The sequence below is a fragment of the Zeugodacus cucurbitae genome, chromosome 2 (assembly GCF_028554725.1).
Source record: "Zeugodacus cucurbitae isolate PBARC_wt_2022May chromosome 2, idZeuCucr1.2, whole genome shotgun sequence".
Taxonomy (NCBI): domain Eukaryota; kingdom Metazoa; phylum Arthropoda; class Insecta; order Diptera; family Tephritidae; genus Zeugodacus; species Zeugodacus cucurbitae.
In genome coordinates, this window is record NC_071667.1 from 2,625,855 (window position 1) to 2,645,121 (window position 19,267).

The 19,267-nt window shown below is 39.2% G+C and overlaps 1 protein-coding gene across 1 annotated transcript in view; it reads left to right on the forward strand.

Annotated features, from left to right (window-relative positions):
- The first annotated feature begins 7,902 nt into the window (after positions 1 to 7,902).
- LOC105208454 (neuroligin 4-like) overlaps positions 7,903 to 19,267 on the forward strand; it is a 105,434-nt gene continuing 94,069 nt past the window's right edge. The window contains exon 1 of the mRNA XM_054234146.1: positions 7,903 to 7,944. The gene's annotated coding sequence lies outside the window, so the exon portion shown is untranslated. The remainder of the gene's footprint in view (positions 7,945 to 19,267) is intronic.

Here is a 19,267-nt window from a genome sequence, read left to right on the forward strand (position 1 = left end):
CATTGGTGCAACACATTCACGCATTGTCTGCCATTGCGGTTCGCCAACTACATTAATTAGTTCTGTGTTCTGTAGTTCTCTGCTGTCCCCTCCCTCCTACCTATCCTAGTCGACATGAAAAACTGTGTGCTGAAGTTTTAATGGATTTTTCGGTAGCACAGTTTCAGGTGGCCACAACGCAACAACAAAACCTTTCACCGTTTGAGAGAGCATTGGTAGAAAAGTGAGCCACTGTGAGACCATTCTGTTAATTCAGTCTATTAATATAAATGTTACCTAACACACTTGATGTAAGAGTAAGATGGAAACAAATAGTTCCCCTACATCAAAAATTCCCACAAACTGATTTGTTTAACAACACTGCCATCGGATGTAGACCAAGCCGATTTTAAAATTTCCACGCCATAATATAATTTTTTTCACTTTGGCGCAGTAGTGCAAGAATTCACTGGACACTGCGATGTGATAAAGTTATGAATTCGGACGAATGCAAACTGACTGAGTTGTATGAAGGACGTCATAGTCGAAAAATCAAGTAATTTTCTAATCCATTGTCCAGAGTTAGCCACACAGAGGTTGCAACATCTCGTATATACCTACACCATTGGTGAACCAAACGAACTTGCTGGAATCGACATTAGCAGCCTCATAAGATTTGTGATAGGCTCAAATAGGGTTCGTTTTTGCATCACAATGAACCTGCATCTTTAGCTGTCCAAGTGTAATCTTTCGCCCTGGTCAACCTCTGAACTTTACTTAAGTAAATTTTGTTTAGTCTCAGTTGAGCTATTGTTCTTTTGACGTTTTTTAATCATGGAAATGGATAACTCGGCGGAACGGACAGTGTGTTTAAAATGTCTCTCTCTCGTTCGTGACCCTCTTCCGCAACTTTAATTTTTCCAGTTCATTCCGATTTCCAACTGTTTGAAGTATTTATATACTATTACTTTTTTTTTGTTTTTTTCCACGTTTTTGAATTCTATAGTTTACTCAGCACGAGAATTTATGAAATTCGTGAAATGTAAAACTTCACGATTCTACTTTACATAATAAAAATAGAACTTTTCTTCGCATGAAGGATCGCCAATATTGTAGCTTATTATGTGGCTGTCACTCCACCCGCTTGTTATTATATTACGGAGGTGTGGTGCTGGGGGAGATGATAAATAATGTTTCTAGGTAACTAAGTGTGTGACCCATTTCCTAGATTGCACTGCACATACAAACCGCTACTATATTGATATATATGTATGCACAACATACCTCATATACTTATAAACATACGCACAAATACAAATGCGTATTGTAAATGCATCGTGAGTGCTGAAGTTTTTAAGTTCATTTATGATCGTGCAACAACGCGTCATGCTTGCCTCGTATGTACATTTGGCCACTCACACAGACACCTCTATAAGATACTTTTTTCTGGTATTTAGGTCAACTTCAGTTGTTGTATTTGTTGGCAGGGGAGTGGCGGCATCCTCTATGTTCCGTACTTGCCACACGCGTATAAGTTATGTTGTAAGTTGGCCCGTGGCGTGACGGCGTGATGGCATGACGTTTGGGTAACTCATTTCGCATTTTCACATTTCATTTGCGTACAGTTAGTTGCGTTTCACTTAAGCTCTTTTTTTCATACTGCACTTTTTCATTTTACCTTTCATTGCATTTTTGTGCTCCAGATTCGCAAACTATTCCACTTGCGCTGCATTGTTTGCTAAATGCAAATGCAGGTACGCATAAAGAATAATAAAATATAGAGTAAAGTATAAAGTTTTAGCAGAAACAATGGCAACGCATATGAAATTCTCTGTATGAATGTGTGGGCGAGCGCCTAAGTGCATTTGTGATGAGTGGTGGTGAGTAGAGTGCACCAGTGGGTATACGCCCACTCACTCAAGCACTTATGCAACACGCGCTAACATAAACGCACTTGTCTCCATAGAGGAATCCAACGAGTACAAGTACGTGTGAGTACACTGTAACCACGGCACTGTGGCATGACAGGTATAATTTCTCGATGAGCTACCGAAAATATTATCTCACGACATATTGCTTAGATCATTGAGATTCGTCTTAGATCCAGTGTAGAATCAGTATGCAGAAATCAGTGCGTGCCCTTTCCTACAATCCCTCGCATGCTCATACATATTTATATAAATCAGCTAGCGGCCGCACTCAAAGCGCACTTAGCTGCATTCCCTGCTGTACAATGTGATCATTGTAGTCCACGGCGGCAGCGGTCCCCTGTTAAGCATAATGCAACACATTCCTCATTCATTTGCAACGCATTGTTTCGCTTCAATCGTCATTTCTTTGCCATTTTAGCGCTTCATTTTTTCGCTGCAATTGTTGTAGTTTCTTCATATTTGCGTTTTGAATGCATTCCACATCACTTTTGTCTCTTCATTTCCATTGTTCCAATTTAAATTGTCTGCATTAATGCATTCGCCGAATGTACTTGCGTTTAAATATCTGTGTCATTTTAATGCAGAGTGCAGTTATATTGAGGATAGTAGCTTCAATGAGAACTATAGGCGATAAAATGATTTTCAAGATGAAAATTAAATATAAAGAATAAGGGGATAACTACTTGCTGAGATCATAATTTGCTGTCGTTGGTTGGTACAGTGTTTAGCATTGAACAGTTCTTAAAAGCGTTTAAAACAGTTTCTTTATATTTCGATTATGTCAATCAGTATACCCATCTTCTTAGGTGGTAATTCGTCTCACTAAGCTATCATGTGTTGATTGTGTGACTGGATTAAAATTTTACGAAGAGGCTCTATTGAATAATTGCATACCACTTGTGCTTGGCTTCTGTTATTCGATATTTGCATTTTTTCACTAGACAGAACGATTCTGATAAGCAAAATTCATCATTCTATAAATGACAGAATTTATTTCGCAGTGTGATGAATTTCCAAGTCACCAGTCGCTGCTGATTAAAGGCCTTAATGGTATACTTATGTGCTCCCTGCCTTTTATAAATCCGTAAATATGCAGCATGCACCGCAGGAAATATATATATAAATTAATCTATCTGCGACATTTATTCGCGTCAACTCTGTATTTTTGCAGCTGCACGTAATTCAATTAAAATGTTCAACTGAAGTACGTACATATGTATATTATGGGTGTTTCAAACTGTAAATACTACTCGAGGACATATATATTCATACCTTATAACTGATTGAAGACACTTCGCCTGCCGTGCAACACGACTTAGACGCCACGATTTGGAATAACGAGTTCATAGATGCTTTCTCTACTTTTGTTTTTCGAAATTCTTTAGTTTATTTTGAGGACCTCCCTGATGTGCAAACATGAAGGCAAGAACGCTCCCGAGAGAAAATGTACACGCATAACACTGCTTCACTGTTATAATGTTGACTTGTTCTTCCGCTGTATTGAAAAATATGAAAAATATGAAAAATTATAAATATAAAGTCGCGTGCGAGCACTTGAGCGATTGCGTTGCATGTACATGGCTATCAGCTGTTGTTGACGGCTCGCGGCGCAACAATTAATTTTTTAATCAAATTTATCGCACCCAAGTGGTGTGTTAATGAGTATTCTTAACAGTTATGGTTGTTGCATTTCAGTCAGTTATTAATGACGACACAGTGTCGATGTGTGGCGAGTTGCACCGCCCTGGAGTCATGTATTGTGAAACTGTCTCTGCTGTTTTCGTTGTTCGCTCAATATTGACATTCCCTGGAACTGTTTGCCATGCTTTGCGCTCATATGTGTCCAACGCGTACACGTTATTCATTTACGAAATATTGTTTGTCGTTTTTAAAATGTTCGCCTCGTCTTAATAGAATTTCGGTTTTTGATGTTAGCCATTTTTTGTCAATATAACATACACCCACCTTATACGAGGGCTGCTATATATATTTCTGGCCTAGGCAACACTAGGTGTTGCCAGGTGCAATCTGACATTTTCATTGGAAAGTTTGACATTTTTTAGCATAACATCACTCAGAACGTTTTGTCATTTAATCGTGAATTGTTTTATTTACAGGGAATTAAAAAAATTTATCTCAACCAAAAAATGGAATTAACTCGTGAACATTTTCGTGCGATCATTTTTCACAACTTTCGACGTGGATTATCGCGACAAGAGTGCATCGATGAACTAAAATCTTTGTATGGATATGAAGCACCATCCTATAGCACTGTGAAAAACTGGTACAACGAATTCAATCGTGGCCGACGCTCGCTCAAAGGCGAATTCCGTGAAGGTCGTCCAAAAACAGCCGTTGTGCCAGAAAACATAGATGCCGTACGTGAACTGATAATGCAAGACCGTCATGTAACATACCTTCAGATAGAGGCATGCCTATGCATTTCTCCCACCAGCATACATTCGATATTGCATGAACACCTGGCCGTAAAAAAGGTTTGTTCTCGTTGGATCCCGCACAATTTGACAATCGCTCAAAAAAAGGCTCAAAAAAAGTGCTTCGAAAATTGGTGTGAGCGCATGCAAAAGTGTATAAATCTTGATGGAGAATATTTTGAGAAACAATAAAACCATTTTCGTTGATAAATATTCCTATTTTCATTATTAGGCCAGAAATATATATAGCAGCCCTCGTATATGCATGTATGTAACTATTATGTAAGATTTGCTTCATAATGATAAACACGTTCTATTTTAGCGCCTCTTCGCTAAATTTTCGTAGCCACAACATAAGATATATGTATATTTAAACATTTTTAATTCCTTTATTGTATATTCTATACAGAATATTACAGAATTTTAATAAAGATACATAAAAATATTTAATGTATTTCGTATAGGAAACTATGTTACGTATACGCCATGGTGTTCGCTTTTGCGTGCCTATATAATACATTTTTTTTTCAAAATGTGCAGAAATTTTCGCTTGTTCACCATTTCCATGAACTGGCTCTGATGCTGGTAGATTTGCTGATAAAAATGCGCTCAGCAACACTCAAGCTTGCCTAACTGGTGCGGATCGTTCAACTGAATTGATAAACATGCAAATAACATGCTCATGTCCTTGAGGCAAAAACGAGCCAAAGCCCTGTAGGCACTGCAGCGCAAGCACACACATGTAAATTATGTAATGTGTAATCACGGCGAGAAGTTTATCTGTTGTGAGCGCTCATATGTGCGGAAGACGGAAGACCTGCGCTTGCCTGTTCGTTTGAGGTGCTAATTTTATTTTCGGAAATTTCTGTCATTGTATCAAGAGTAAGGAGAGAAATTAAAATCAAAAACTCAGCTTCCAGCAACTAATTTCATGTGATTATGTAATTTGCGGTGAACGAGTGATGGTTTGAACTATTTACACGACTTTAACCTCATTCGCTTGAATGCCACAGAGTAACATGAACAGAATCGCATAAATTTCAATCAATTTAACACACAGACTGATTATTATTTCCTTCTCGTTTAACCTAAAAAAAAAGTTTCAAATAGAGCATATACACAGCCCAGATAGGCATGGGCAAGGCCACAGAGTAGCAGCACACACACGCACACATACTAGTATGCTCCCACGAGGACAACACGACCGCATTGCGAAGCGGTCTCGCGTTCCCCGCAACTGTGTCTCACATGCGAGGCAGCACTTTGGGCGCTTTAGCCATGCCGCCGACGCCGCTGCCGCCTTCCGAACTTGCGCTCATTTTTTCCAGTCCCCACGACAGACTTTGACTATATGCGAGTGTGAGTGTGTGTCGAGCGTGCCCTGTACTTGCCTTGTTCTACAAAATACTTGAAATGCTTATTCGCTGCAGCTGCAGAGTATTTATTTCCATTTGCAACGACATTGCGCGCAAATAGCTGGGCGAATCAAGGCAAAAGTAAAATATGAAAAATTGCAAAAATGAATGCAAAAAACTGGAGCTTGCAATCAAAAATTGTTTGTTTGGCATTTTGCTTATTGTTGTTTATTTAATGGGTGCATGGCATGTGCCGAACGCGCGTGCAAGGCGTGTGTGTGGAACTGTTGTGTCAACGCAGATATTCACAAGCGAATGCCTGGCAAATGTGCGCTGAGCACGCCGCACTGCAGCGGGGATACCGAAGGCGCTTGCCAGATTTGTTTAATTGCGCAATTTTCACACAGCACCCCCACAGTTTTTACTTTGCCAGCTCACATGGTGCGCGTACATGTGTATTCACTTGATTTTTGCAAACATGTAACAGATACTCACGAACTGATACTGCTGTATGCGAGTGAATGTCCTTCTCACTTGAAGACCAGAGGCGAAGATTGAAACATGTTTTGTTGTCTTTTTTCTGCCTTTGTAAGTTCGGTTTATATAATATTCGGTTTTTTTTTCTGATAGATAGACATCCTTACTTCATTGTTTTTTGATTAATGTTGGCTTAAAAATGTTTTAATACCTCGAATGATGATCCTTTTGTGACTTGAATTTTCGCTACCAAAATTATGTTACCCAAATACAAAATGTCTGCGTAATATTCTATCCAGATGAAGTACTAGAAATAGACAGAATAAGACATTCAGAATTGAAATGCATAACAACACATTAACAAATAATAACTAAAACATGTAAGGAAGGGCTAAGTTCGGGTGTAACCGAACATTTTATACTCTCGCAATTTACTTAACTTTATTAATATTATATAATACACAATTTGACCCACATTCTCGTCATATATATTGTATAAAGTCCATTGGAAGTCGGAAACCCTAATATTAGGTTAGAAGCACCGAGGTCCTCGTGTTCGATATATGGGGCCTTAAAAACCTATGGTCAGATTTCGGCGATTTTTAGAATGGGGTTGCCACACTATAAACATAGTATTTGTGCAAAGTTCTGCACCGATATCTTCACTAGTGCTTACTTTATATATGGTAAAGTAAACGATTCAGATCGTCTTCAAAGTTCTGGTATATAAGAAGTAGGCGTGGTTGTGAAGCGATTTGGCCTATTTTCACAACATTGGGATGTAAGTAAACTATTACAAACCAAGTTTCATTGAGATCGCTCTAGTAGTTCCTGAGATAGGGTTTTTGACCCATAAGTGGCGACGCCACGCCCATTTTCCATTTTGTAAAAAAATCTGAGTGTAGCTTCCATTTGCCATTTCTTATATGAAATTTAGTGTTTCTGACGTTTTTCGTTAGTGAGTTAACTCACTTTTAGTAATTCTCAACCTAACCTTTGTATGAGGGTGGGCGTGGTTATTATCCGATTTCTTTAATTTTTGGACTGTATTAAGAAGTGGCTAAAAAAACGACTGCAGAAAGTTTCGTTTATATAGCTCTATTGGTTTGTAAGATATGTACAAAAAACCTATTTGGGGACGGGGCCACGCCCACTTACCCAAAAAAAATTACATCCAAATATGCCCCTTCATAGTGCGATCTTCATACCAAAGTTATGTGTTTTCGGTTTTCGCCATTTTGTGGGCGTGGCAGTCGTCCGATTTAGCTCATTTTCGAAAGCAACCTTCCTACGGTGCCAAGAAATAAGTGTACGAAGTTTCATCATAATATCTTAATTTTTACTCAAGTTACAGCTTGTACAGACGGACGGACGGACGTACGGACAGACAGACATTCGGAGTTGAACTCCACTCTTCACCCTGATCACTTTGGTATATATAACCCTATATCTAACTCGTTTAGTTTTGGGTGTTACAAACAACCGTTATGTGAACAAAACTATAATACTCTCTTAGCAACTTTGTTGCGAGAGTATAATTACGCAATAATTAAAAATTTTCTTAATTATTGAAAATTTCATAGTTATTGAATCGATTCTTTGCCATTCTCTTTTGTTCATTGTTCGTCTTTAGTTCGGAGCATTCAGCTGTAATTTAAAACTAATAATTTCTTGTGTAAATTTATATAACTAATGAAATTCTTTTATCTCTTAATCATTGCAGTGAACAACAACCACAACAGCAACAACAACTAGCATCACACAAAGGTAAATTGTTAGCTTATTTCTGAACAGCACTTACCTAGCTCCTAATAAGACTTCTGATGTAATACTGAAATTTAAGACCAAAATTCAATAAATTCAATTGATATCCACAATGGACAGTGGACAATAGAATCGAAAGCAAAACAGCTTTGAGCATTCTAGAAATTATCTACAAATTAAATTAACGAGATTGTCTGGTCGAAATTCCAGCAAAACGGGGCAATCAGCAAACGAATTCTTAGTAGCTGCTGCGAAATTAACATAATTTGGTGTTTCTGTTTATTGTTGTTGTTATTGTTGGCTACGTGCGTACAGTTACAGCAGCAGCGTAGTTGCGAATGAATATTTATTTTGCAAGTGATTAATTTTCGTTACGCACGAACACCGACGCAGACAGTGTCGCGTCGAACGCAGCAACAGCCTCCCCGGCGATAGGCGAGCAGACAAGAAGACACGACAGCACCTCAGCAACGGTATCAAAGACAACCTGCCTGCCTGCCTGCCTGAAATCCCCAGTTGACAGTGTGGAAACAATGAATGCCGTTTTGTCTGCGAATGATGATTGTCTTCATGCCTTTACACGCCATTTGCCGCTTCATCGACTCGACTTCTGTTTATTCGTTTGTTAGGCTTCGCTAGCGCCATTACAGTTGTTGTTGTAATTACTGTGTCATTGTTAATACTTTCGCTGGCGTTGTTGGGACGATATTTGCTGGCGTCTGCTTTCGGGCATTCTGCATGTCATCGACTTTAATTGCGCAATGAGAATTTTCGTTATTTTCCCACATTTTATGCTTGCGCGCTTGGCATACTTCTTGGCGCATAGACTTTGGCATTGCCTCTACCTTTGTGGAAGGTTTACTTGTAGGTAAAATCATACCGGACTTGCGCTTGAAAGCACATCATTTTATTTTTTTGTTTTTACTTTGACCGCTAGACGATTTACGTCACAACCTTGGCAATGACTTTCGCTGTGCTCGGCAAGAGAAATTGATGATTGTGCCTCACTCAAAAATGCCTATGAAGTAGTCAGTTGATACGCTTAATTCATGGGCGAAAGCTAGACAGTTGCCCGCAGTGATAAACCAAATAAGCTGGATAACCCCATGGGGATCTGACGAAATTTCAGAGGTTGAAGACCTCTCAGCCAAAAACGTTTGCAAAACAAGTGCTTGCGCTCGGCATGTGAGAGACCATTTGAGTCCAGCCGATTTGAAATATCTATAAATAACACACTGTACACCATTGTAGGCGAGAATTCGTAGAAATAAATCAAAATCAAATACAGTTTAATGCAAAATGCTGTTTAAGGCATTACCGTTAGTCTGCGTGTCGCGCATAAGCCATCTAGAGCGTAGTGCTGACAAGCAATGCAAATAGGAAAACGCACAGCGACAACTAATTTCCGCAAAATGAACAGCTTTCGCAGCCAAACACCCGTACATACACGCCGGCAATGCACGAAAATGCAAGACAACAGTGCCCGCGGAGCCCACCACTCTTGGCAGCATTACGACAAGATAACCATAAGCAAACTCTGCGGCACAACAACAAAGTGTGGCTTTTGCAAAACATTAACGCCCGACAGGCCATTATAAATTGGTTAGCGTGTGTGCGTAAATGCAAATTGTTCCCCATTGCATGTGTGTGTCTGAGCGTTTTGTTTGTGTGCACAATGCGCTGCCTGGTCTATTCATCTAAGCGGCATTGTTTGCTTTGCATTATGTTCCGCAGCCGCGTTGCATGCATTTGGCACACACGCACACACAGTGTCGCCTCTCGTGGCGCCACAAAACGCTGCATAACGAACGAATAACAGTGTCAGCAGCACTTGACGCTGAAAAACAAAAACTCCGAAAACTAAATGCGAGTACACAGCAAAAACGCCAACAATGACAATGACAACAAACAAATGGCCAATAGTGCGAGTGAAATAAAATTAAAAGCGATGGCGTACTTTGCAGTGTCGCAGTGTTTGCTTGTCAATGGCTGCGCTGGCGCAAATAGTTTGGCAAATTTTCGTATTTTATTGGCACCCGACACAGTCCCGCAGCGCGCTGCTCCCAAAAGTATGCTACAAATGACACTCGCATGTTTATGGTAGGCAAAGCAACACTTGCACTCACAAGCGCCGAGTGCACTCGGAAAGTACATGAAAATGGCTGGAAATTGTCAGATAAATACAGAGCATTGACTCAAGAGCCGTGGATGTGCCGCAGTGACTATTAACTAGAAATTGTGGCGTCATCTTGTGGAAAATTGTGAATATTTTGTGCTCTCGCTTTTTTGAAGTTTTTTAAGAACGCTCAGTTATCTATGGGCCCAGTTCTTAAATTTCACATTCGGCTTCTCTTTTGTCATATACTCTAAGAAGACACATTAAGTGCCGAAAGTGATGGATTTTTCTAAAAACGATGTACCTTTAATTGCCGCTAAAATATTTGGACAATATTTCAGGGCTTGAAATAACCCCAACAATTAACACTTAAGAATTCCGGGAAGACAAATAAGGTCATTGTGATGTCATTATTTTCGCACGAGTGGCCTTTTGAGCGCCCTGCCATAGTTTTAAGCAATTTCTCTTCCACCGTTATAGTTCACAACAAAGAACACAACACACTTTATTCTTTTCTCTAGTTTTTTTTGTTTTTGTAAAAATTTCTTCATTTAAAAAGCACATTTATTTCCTCAACTCATTCGCTTGTGACGCCCAAATGTATGCAGTAAATTTCGCTCAACAAACAATGGCATTAAGTTTTAACAATGCGAGTCGCAGGCAGCAGAGGAGTGAAGCCATCTAGGCATTGTGCTTCCGCGCCCACCAAACAGATCACCCTCTATGCGCCACTGTGTATGTGTGTGCATGTCGAGATGTACCGCTGTGGATGTGGAGCTTGGGAGCCTGTGTACGTGCTCGTGTCGGCCTTTGTTTGCCTTGGTGATTTGCATGCTAAGTCTGAATTATGTTTGAAAATTGCGGTGCAGCGAGACTCTTTTGGCATAACTTTGCGCTTTCAAACACGAGAACACGAGCGCAGCAGGAATAGCAAATTATTTAATATGCCGATGGAAGGGGTGGGAGCACGTTGCCTTTAGGCACTCAGACAACCGCCTCTGCACACATGTGGGCGACTGTCATATATAATTTGCTTTATTGTTAGAACTTCTTCACTTTGTTTGCGAATGACAACTGAAGTTGCCACGCCGCGCGTTCGTGCATTGTTCCATTAATTTGCTGCTGCGCATAATCTGAAATGCACCCAGCAACTGTTTGTGGGTGTTGTAGGTGGTCTCGAGCGAAATATTCGGGACATTCATTATTATAGAGAAAATATTTGAGGTGGTTATGCAGAAGGGTTGACTTTTTCAGCAGAACTATAGAGTTCTATAGATGCAGTAAATCTAAAATGTTGGAGCTTTTTGGGTTTGGGTAAACAAAGTTATTTCAAGTGCAAGTACAATGTGGTATTTAAAGAGAAGCAAGGTAAATCCTCCTTGACAAGCGCTGAGAACGCTTCTTCATATTCAAGGTATGCCAGGTAATTGTCAACATCACGTCTGCAAGAGTGAAGACCCCACCAGCTTTGACTGCACTTACTTTCCAAGCTGAATAATCTTATCCGTTTCGACCGATATATTCAGCAGACGCAGCCTTTTTGACTTACTGACCTGCTAAAAAGCTATGAATCGCGTATTTATATTTTATATGCGAAAAAAGGGTTACCCTTTGTCGAATGGCGTTTACAATTAAGTTTTTTCCAGCATCCACAGTTAAGGTTCCATTTCATTCATTTGCCTAACTTCACACGAACCGTTAATTGACCAAACGGTTCAATTTGAATTTTAAAATATTAAATGCAAATTTAAAGCCTTACCAAAGCTCATTAAGGTCACACTCAGTACGCATATATTATGACATACTCAGGGGATCAGCCAACCTCAATCAACACATGCACTTCACCCACACACACACAGGCTCGTCGAATCGCTATTTCATACCAAATATTTAAAAGTCGATGTTTTTCATGAAATGTCCATTAATTCATATGTGCTTGTGCGCACACAGCATAAGTGATAATTAAAAGGCATGAAGCCATAAAGAATTTTTCATTAAATCGACCACAAAGTATGAAAGCTTGAAAATAATTGTTTTTTATATGCACACACGCAGCAAGAGTGTGGCATGTTGAAAATGCTGATTATTTCCACGGGCGCATACACTCATCAGCAGTGCATGCAGTCCACACAGGGATACACACACACACATGCGTGCTCGGGGGAAAACATTTGACGCGGTGATCTTTGTTTTACTGAGTGCCCGGCAAACCATAACGGAAAGGTATTCTTTTCGCAACTCCACAGTAATTCGTGCATGTCGAACCCCAACTACCACCACGCTGCCGGCCACAATTCTTCGGCTAATGGCGTGGGTGCTTTACTAGCTGCATCCGCGGAGCTTAAATAGTTTTTGGCACACAAAGTGACGCCGCAAAAAACTCGCACTGCAGCGCCGAAAGAATGCAGCAAATTTGTGTGAATTTTACATTCGCAATGTTGTGGGGAAAAACTGGAGCGAAATATGTGAAGCGCGAAAAAACTGTGTGACTGACAGCCGAGGGAAATGTAATTAAAAAACCGCAGCGACTGCGGCCCAAAACAACGTGGTAGCATACAAAGGTTGTCCCGCTAGGTGGCGCTAGTGTCGAATACCGCTTTTATGATCAGATTTGAATTATATTTAAAAAAAAATATTCAACAAATAATTTTACGAACATTACAATATCCATTTCTTGTTTGGTCAAAAATAAAGTTAATATTCAGCCGATCAATTGGAACAAAAGCAACTCTTTCAGCTGAATCGATCTGCTATCAAAGGTTTGGCCCACTACATGGTCATAAACGATAAATTTCGACTGGAAGTGTCGGAAATGCATATATTGTCGAGTTGTCATTGCGTTAGATGACACTGTCGCCCCATCTACACAGTACTAACGGCATTACTCTGTGTCCATATTTCGTAATCGATCCATTTTTGCAAAATATCGAAAAATCAAAAAAAAATATGTATTTCTATTCCGTGTATAATTGCAATCGTTAAACCACCCAAACCCCGTTAAACAGATGTAGTCATGTTTAATAACTGTAGGTTTAGTTTCGCTGGTGTAACGAATCAGATGGTGTCTTTGATCGAACCGTTTAACGGGAATAACGTTAACAGTACATGGAAGCAATAATACCACAATCTAAAAACCAACAACCGTTATGGCGACAGCACCAGTTAACAATGAGAACTCAAAAGCAATTTCTATGAAATACCATGTATATGGGTGTATAAGCGGGCACTAATTAATCCATATGGTTAATATTTCATGATTATGCAATTAAAATGCTCGTAAATGTGTGTAAGTGTGCGCTGTTTTAAACCGTTATTCCGCAAAAATCGATAAACGCCGAACGTTTGTGTGGGGGTGGGGGGTTATGTGTTACGGAATTCTCGTACGTCCTCTATTTTACATACAAGCTCATACATACTGTTATGCTTTTAACAGTAACCCGCTTAACGGCAAAAACGAGTTATGCGAAATGGAAATATAACAATCACTTAACAACAATTTCGCAATTTTGCTCTATACTCAAATTATTAACGAGAAAATGTTCACATATATATGATCCGTGTACATACATGGAGAGCCATATCAATATGACTGTTAGTAAACTAGTTAAAAAAGGTTGCTAGACAAACGGAAATTGTGATAATCAAGAATGGTAGCATGGTAAATAGAGGTGTAAAAAACCTTTTTAAGAGATTACTGATTGTCATTCTGGTTTACAGTATTCAAATGTTGCTGATCCTATTAAGCGCGTTTTAACACTCATCAAAGGTTCACAAATTCTTCACAAATGTTACTAACTTCCATATATTTACTTTACTTCTGCAAATTTCGAATGAGTGGCAACGCTCTCTTATTATTCTTCTTTCTTTCAACATTATGATATATTAATAAATTGTGGTTTAATACAAATATCAATTTATTTTTACAAATTTAGTGCAGGTAAAAATATATTTTTTCTTAAATACGAGGAAACAAAATATTTTGGTTTGTAGATCTTGCGAATTTTTAACTGTCCCCACTTCCCCTAAAAAATAACTCAAATTCTTCGTTTTCTCACTTAACATAATCAGCATTTTCTTAATTGTGGCATATGAAATTAATTTATTATTTTCTATGGTTTGACTAAATCGTCACCGAATTACAAAAGCTGTCAGTCACAGCTGCCGCGAAGCGTCCAGCTATGATTAATTCGTAGCCGCGGTCAAGCTGTTTTCTGTTTTCCTTCGCTTTTATATTGCTTTTGAAATTCAACGTAATTTCTATGAGGCGGTAGATTTAAATACTTGGAGGTTCAATGAAAAGCATGAATTGTCTTCATCGCTCTACTCGCTCGTTTTCTTTCTACAATTTCATATATTTAATTTTTTAATTATATCATTATTGAATGCGCGCATTCAATACGCTTTGACAGTGACTTTCGTCCGCATTTTTTCACAGTCCACACGTTGTACATATTCTACAGCTTTCACTCAAATTTTATTGCTTTTACTTAGACACTCATTGTTATTGTTGTGTCTGTCATAGCTAAATTAGGCACTCATTCAGTCCATTAATGCTGCCGCAAAATTCAAAATGTCTGCCGCGAACAGAAGTGGTCACCGAAATTTGGCTTTGAGCCAAACAAAAACAGAGAGTCGCCTAACCAAAGTAAATCCCCTCGCTCCGCCGTTGACGCTCCATGCTGACACCTGTCACCCTGTTGGCGGCCTTTCAGCACAATAACAAAAGGGCCGCAGGTGATTTGTTTGTGCGCAATTGTGCTGCCAACTGCCACAAATTTCGCTCCAACAACAAATGACCGAACAAAAGCCAAAGCAGTTAAGCGGCGAACAATCGTCTAAGCGCCCGTAAAGAGACTACACCAAACAATATTAAACATAGACAATACAATACAAAGTTTGACAAATCAACTGAGCGCCGCCCACTCGGCAATTGACGCTACGCGGTGTACATGAACCTCATGAACCTCATGGCAACATTTCCAGCTCGAAACTTTTGCTTCTGTTGTGCATTTGTTGTTATTTGTGTTGTTGTAAATTATAGTTAGTTGCAGTGTCAAATGTCATGTTGTCACAGTTGGTGGCGTTCGGTTATTAAATTATTTTTACCGCCAGGTTTCACGTGCCCACACATACACAAGCGCATGCAGGTGTTTACAGGCATGTCTTCTGTTCGCTGGTGAGCGCTAATTTTCTATGAAAATTTATGTGCTCGCAGTTGGCAATGTTTCTACATGTTGCTACAACAACAAGTAATGCGACAAATAACAAATAAAAGAATGCGGAAAGTATAGAAAGGAAACCAGTGTTTATTTAAATTTATGTATTCAGTAATCGCAATAATTTAGGCTCCCGCGCCACAAACTTTTAATTAATTCTGTGCGCCGTTCACGACGCTGAACACCTGTTCTATATATATATATATATATGTGTGTGCATATTGGGCGCCTTTAGCGCCAGGGCAAGTCCGTAACTGTCAAGAAAGTAGGTGAGAACTTTAATGATACTTTCCTAAAAGCTTTCTGAGTTCATTTGCGTCATCCGTGAGTGATTAATAAGCTTTAATTTAAGCTTCCCTCTCGGATTAGTAAATTACATATTTTACATTTTTATAGAAGATTGGCGATAGAACAATGTGGAAAAAGTGGAAAACAAATATTTGTGGTTTATTGTAAAGTAATAAAAGTATGCGACTATGCTTTTATAAGCTTACGTAGCCTAATTCTTGAGAGCACTTTCATCAATATTATTTTTGCCTACAAATGTGTAATTTATATTTGAATATCATTTAGCATAGTTCGATTAGATATACTACATAAATATTTACACATATCAAGTTGAATATATTTGGTATTTTAAAAAGCTTTTTGATGTATTTGAAAAGCAATATTGGCGCTTAATGGTTGTCTTGAATGACATACGAGACTGATAATTTATCGCCAGAAATTACTGATATGAAAGTCATAAATTAGTTTCTTCTCACTTTTCAGCACTCGCTTAATCTGTTCATCCAACGCTTTGCAAATAATTTAATGCATAAATTTACTTAGTCTTCCATTTTCTTCGACCATCGTCCATCCAGGATGTCATTGACTTGTACTTTGCTCTCCATGCGGTTGACAACAAAATACGTTGATAGATTTATTCGCATTTTGTATCCGTGAACAGCCAGACTATATATTTGCTTGGCTGTTTTCCTATATGCACTGATGGATGTGTGGTGCGGACACAGTCACACAGCGAGCCATAAGTATTTTTATAAGTAGATATATGGCCTTTCGTTGAATGTAGTTTGTATAAATAAGATTGGGTTCTTGCCTCTCTCAGCCATCATGTCAACTTGGCTACTTGTTGTTATTATTTCCTTTCTGTGCACATCAACTTTTGTATTCGCCCTTTGGTGAAGTTAATGCATTTATTTGTTTATTCAAATTGTTGCAAATGGATTCCTGTATGCATAGTTTATTTCAGAATTTATGCTCCCGCTCTCATGTGTTTGTGTGTACGTAATTCAGCTGAAATTGCAGTCGGAATAAGTTGTTGTCAATTTAAAGAAGCATATGTTTACCAATTTGATATGATAGCAGACATTTTGTGCAATTTGTATGCTTATCCCAAATTCATGATATTCACGCATTCATATATACTTATTTGCCGGAAAACGTATGGAATTCTATTCAAGCGGATGTGCATCCGTAAAGGAGCTTCACTTAACTCATACGTAAGTACTTTTCATTGTGTGGTCTCTCCAGAATCGTACATTTACTAGTTGTCAACGAGTTGAAATTTTCCACGTGCTGTAAAAAAAATTCTCTAAAACTTTAAAAGACTTTAAAGTTGAAAATATTGTTGTGGCATTAATGAGAACTAACAACTGATGGTCGTTATCTCAGAATCTCAGTGTGCTCTGCCCAATCCATAAAAAGAGAGATCCCACAAACTGTGCCAATTACCGTGGGATAAGCCTCCTAAATATCGCCTATAAGGTTCTATCGAGCGTACTGTGCGAAAGACTGAAGCTCACCGTCAACAAACTGATTGGACCTTATCAGTGTGGCTTTAGACCTGGAAAATCGGCAACTGACCAGATATTCACCATGCGCCAAATCTTGGAGAAGATCCGTGAAAATAGAATCGACACACACCACCTTTTTGTCGATTTTAAAGCTGCTTTCGACAGCACGAAAAGGAGCTGCCTTTATGCCGCGATATCTGAATTTGGTATCCCCGCAAAACTAATACGGCTGTATAAGTTGACGTTGAGTAACACCAAAAGCTCCGCTATCATTGGGAAGGATCTCTCCGAGCCGTTCCATACCAAACGAGGTTTCAGACTCACTATCGTGTGACTTCTTTGACTTGATGCTGGAAATATGCAGAGCTAAATAGAGAAGGTACGATCTTCTACAAGAGTGTACAGCTGGCGTATGCCGATGATATTGATATCATCGGAAGCAACAACCGCGCCGTTTGTTCTGCTTTTTCCCGCATGGATAAGGAGGCAAAACGAATGGGTCTGAAGGTGAATGAGGACAAGACGAAATATCTCATCAAACAGTCGGATGACTGTTGACAGTCATAACTTCGAGGTCGTGGATAATTTCGTATACCTGGGAACCAGCATCAACAACACCAACAATGTCAGCCTCGAAATCCAGCGCAGAATCACTCTTGCCAACAGGTGCTACTTTGGACTGAGTAGGCAATTGAACAGTAAAGTCCTCTCTCGACGAACCAAAATCAAACTCTACAAGTCGCTTATCATTCCCGTCCTGCTTTATGGTGCAGAAGCTTGGACGATGTCAACATCAGATGAGACGACACTAGGAGTTTTCGAGAGGAAAATTTTGCGCAAGATTTGTGGTCCTCAGAACATTGGCAACGGCGAAAACCGCAGACGATATAATGATGAGCTGTACGAGTTATACGACGACATTGACATAGTTCAGCGAATAAAAAAACAGCGGCTACGCTGGCTAGGTCATGTTGTCCGAATGGACGAAAACACTTCAGCCCTGAAAGTGTTCAATGCAGTACCCGCTGGAGGAAGCCGAGGAAGGGGAAGGCCTCCACTCCGTTGGAAGGACCAGGTGGAGAGCGACCTGGTTACACTTGGAATCTCTAACTGGCGCCGAACTGCGAAGGAAAGAGAAGAGTGGCGCGCTCTCATCGATTCGGCTATAACCGGCCAAACGGTTGAACGACAATAACATACATATTGACTTCGTAAAAGAAGATTCGTATTTCGAATTTCACAGAACTTCGTGTTGGATACAATATTTGCTGTGGTTGTCCTATAAAACATTTTTCAAGTAATTTTTAGAAACTTTTTTCTGTTAGCAATGTTTAACTTAATTGAACATAAATCAACGTATAAATATTAAGAATAAATTCCATTTTCATAACTATATATCCTTTAGGGTTAGTTGAATTTCAAAATGTTTTCACAATTTCAAAATGTTTTCCACAGAAGCCAATGCATAATGGGAGACCTTGCTATTATTTGCCATAAATCGAGCTCAGTTTTGCGCCTAGCAGACTAGCCACGCCACAACAAAGCACTCAAGCGTAGGACGCCCACATGTCTCCGCTCACCAAAGTACATACCTACAGGGTTTCTTGGAAACCAAGAACCAAAGTTGTAAAAGAGAATTAACCACAATAACGGAAGTTGTGCTCAGAAATGACTTAATTGGATGAATGCGAATCGAACATTTTACAACCGCAAGTCTGACAAACACACATACAAACTCATTATTTCCTCATTAATTTCATTTGTCGAGAATGATGAAACACAGAAGAAGCATAATGCAAACAAGAAAATCGTGCAATTTCACAACAGGAGCTTATTACATTTTCTGAGAAATTTTAAATACCTTAGGTTAAAATGTAGTGGAATGGTGAGTAAAATGTAACTTTTGTTTCCGATCGCTTTGAATTCAATCGAGAGAAATTTTTTTGTGAAGCAAAGCTTTAATTATGTGATTACTAGACTTCGTACTAGTTCCAAATTATCACAGTTCTTCAAGGCATTGCTGACAAGTTTCTGACCCAAATTAACTCGATAGTTCTACAAAAACAACATTGGATCTCATACCGCAGTCTTGAGGTCAAATGTCGTATAAGTGATTCATAATAAATATTCCTTCAATATTTATAAGGTGCCAGTACGTGGAATGCTGGATGAGCTCATTGCTGAAGGGGCGAGTAGTT